Source organism: Amblyraja radiata, chromosome 39 (assembly GCF_010909765.2).
Source record: "Amblyraja radiata isolate CabotCenter1 chromosome 39, sAmbRad1.1.pri, whole genome shotgun sequence".
In the NCBI taxonomy this organism is placed as follows: domain Eukaryota; kingdom Metazoa; phylum Chordata; class Chondrichthyes; order Rajiformes; family Rajidae; genus Amblyraja; species Amblyraja radiata.
The window spans coordinates 9700147-9703533 of NC_045994.1; the positions used below are offsets into that span (position 1 = coordinate 9700147).

A 3387-nucleotide genomic window follows, 5' to 3' on the forward strand; every position below is an offset into this window, starting at 1 on the left:
ACAGGTCAGGCAGCATATCTGAAGAAAACGGATGGGTGACATTGTGTCAGGTCCCAACCCAAAATGTTATTTGTCTGTTTTCCACCATAGCTGCCACCTTTCAGCATTTACTTATTGCAGTCACTAAATTAATAATGCAGCTCTAATCTGATAAGAGAGGATGTTAAAGAAAGGAAACTTCTGTGCAAAAAAAATAATTACGTGAAACTCAAAGGCAGGAATAGCCTGTGTGTAGTTGTTAACTAAAACTAGCAATGCTTTATACCTTCCAGTTGCAAAATCTTTAATGTTTAATAAGTTTATTCACTTTAAAACCATATAATATCAAACTTTAAACAGTCACATGAATTAATTACTTCTGAATGAATTAGATGAATTCTTTGCTTTCATCTTGTCGTATTCAACATTTCATTGAGCTGACGCTACAAAACAAAAGAGACAAATTAGTATGCTGCACTCTAACATTTGTTACACTATTCTTACCCAACCCATCCACCCAATAAATGTCATAATTGAAGGATGTTGGATGTTCCTTTAGGAGATGAGGATGAATTTCTTTAGTCAGAAAATGACTAAAGATCTGTGGAATCTGTAGAACTCATTTGCCTCTGAAGGCTGTGAAGGCCAAGTCAATGCATATTTTTAAGGCAGAGATAGATAGATACTTAATTATTACAGGTTATGGGGAGAAGGAAGGGGGAAAAATAATGTTAGGAGGGCGAGATAGATCAGCCATGAATGAATGGTGGAGTAGACTTGATGGACCAGATGGCCTAATTGTGCTCCTATCACTTACGGACTCATTGTGTATTATGAATGGGGGGGGGGGGGGGGAATGTTTCCACCCGTGGGAGAGTCTCGAACCAGAGGCCGTAGCTTCGGAATAAATGGAAGCACCTTTAGAAATGAGAGAAGGAATTTCTAGTCAGAGGGCGGCGAATCTGTGGAATTCGTTGTCAGACTGCTTGGGAGGCCAAGTCAATGGATATTTTCAGGTGGAGAGGACAGATTCTTGATTAGTACGGGTGTCAGGGGTAACGGGGCAAAGGCAGGAGAATGGGGTTGAGAAGGAACGATAGATTAGCCATGATTGAATTGCCAGAGAAAACATGATGGGCCAAATGGGCTTAATCTGCTCCTGGAGGCGATGAGTTTATGAACTGCACGAAGGAGGTAGTTAAGGTCCTCGCTCAACTTAAAATCTGAGTTATGGCCCTGAGTAGAGTCGATGATGGTGACAGTTAATAAGAGAAAATGAGTGCAATTTATCCCAGACTAGCAGAGAGAATGGGTGATAGGAAATGAAAAGGAAATATCATTTGATTTCTATTCCAAATCATCCAAATTTCCATCTGAAAAGTGCTCCCTTTTCATGCAGATAATGTATTCTCACTAAGTGTAGCTAAATAACTGGATGCCCGCATTCACAAACTGGATCCTCACGTCTAGAAGAGATCAGATCTGTATAGCACTAGATTAACATTAGCACCTTTGAAAAAAAACAAGCAATTATCCTTTGATTTTTCAGTTATTGATATTCAAGCAAGATTCCCATAATTTATTCCACTCCCCCATAAAATTCCCGTTTCTTCCCAAAGATGCCCAACCAGCTGTGAGAAGGTGAAAAATATACATTTTCTAGATGCGCTGGGATGCATCCTCAGTGATGTGACCTGGGGTCATAGGGTGTTTCGGGTCTCACAACATCAGACACCCTCGCCCAGGCGACCCAGCTGGGGTTGATCAGGCCCCGACTTGTGCCCCAGCAGCAATCGCCCACGGATCAGCCATCTTAATAACTACTCTGCAAGGATTTGGAGACTCTGGGACTGGGCTCTGTGGGATGAGTCCTAGCCGGGCTCCTCCTGCGTCTCACCAGGTTCAAGGCCTGTGCGCTGCACCTCCAGCAGTCTGTTTTTGTCTCATAATTTAAAATTGATAACCAAGTTAGTTATTTGAATGATGAGACACCTAAAGTTATTTTCAATGTCACTAATAAATGTAGAAAATTATATTAGACATGCATGAAGACTCACGAACTGGAGCAGCCGGCCTGACAGAATATCATATTAGTAATTTGTTGCAACTACAATCATTATAGTGTGATCAAGGCATATTTGAAAAATTTAGAGCATTACATTTAAGAATGTGATACTTACAGATAGCTGTTCAATACTTTTAAATGTCTGGTCATCCAGTTCAGTTAAATCTGTGCTGCTTATCTTGCTGGCCAGAATTTGGATGTCCTACAACAGAGGGGGGGGGGGGGGGGGGGGGAAATAGAACTCCTGTAGAGATTAAAAAAAATTAAACCCGATTGTAGGATAAATTGGCAGAATAAAAGAGTAACACAGCGGTAGAGTTGCTGCCTTACAACGAATGAGACGTGGGCGCGATCCAGACTACGGGTGCTGCCTGCACGGAGTTTGTACGTTCTCCCTACGGGTTTTCTCTAGGTGCTCTGGTTTCCTCCCACACGCCAAAGATATATGTTTGTAGGTTAATTGGCTTTGGTAAAAATTGTTTATTGTCCCTTCTGTGTGGAATAGTACTTGCATACGGGGATCACTGGTCAGTGTGGACTCAGTGGGCCGAGGGGCCTGTCTCCAGGCTGTATCTCTAAACTAAACCAACCAGAACCCATAATTAAATGACCAAAGATGTTATAGATGTTCCAAACCCCTGCTGCTTCATCACCCTTTTATCCTCCATCTTCCCTCTTCTGCATGTCCCCTTCTGCCTATATCACTGCCTCCAGCTTTACATTCCACATCTCTTCTCTCCTTATCAGACCCCCCCCCCCCCCCCCCTTTTTATCTCTAGCCCTCATGCACCCATCTGTTCATCAAACCCCCCTACCCGTATCCACCTATCACTTGCCAGGCAATGTCCGGCACCCATCTTTTTCCAGATTGTCCACCCCACCAAACTACAAACAGTCTGAAGTGTGCCAACGCCAAGTTGCCTGTCCATTCCCTCTGCAGATGCTGCTTGACCCACTGAGTTTCTGCAGTACTTTTGTGTTTTGCTTGTATTAAAATCCGTCGTCAGCTCACCTGTCTATTCTCTGTTTCTGTGGCTTCGAGAGGGCTTCCCGTGAAGCTAAACACACGCTCCCCCATCTTTCGCACACGAGCCGCCGTCGCTGGCAACCTATGTTAGCAAGATACACAACAGATGACAGGTGAAACTTCTGAGGTTTCTTATGCAATCAGAAATATTGTTCATAATTCCTGAAGCATAGTACAGTAGCACGTGTTTCGGGTTTTGATCCCAATTACATAATCCCATGGAATGTAAAAAAGCTTCCAGCTCATTTGTTTCAATATTTAATAAACTGACCGTGAATCAAACGTGGGTGTTATCAGTGGTGTGGGTCCCCAAATA

General features: G+C 43.0%; 1 long non-coding RNA gene across 1 annotated transcript; it reads right to left on the reverse strand.

Moving 5' to 3' along the window:
- Positions 1-377: 377 nt before the first annotated feature.
- On the reverse strand, positions 378-3083 carry LOC116967277. Its single transcript, XR_004410191.1, has 3 exons — positions 3057-3083; positions 2160-2246; positions 378-422 (listed from the first exon to the last, which is right to left on the reverse strand). It is a non-coding gene; the product is annotated as an uncharacterized LOC116967277 (long non-coding RNA).
- Positions 3084-3387: the final 304 nt, after the last annotated feature.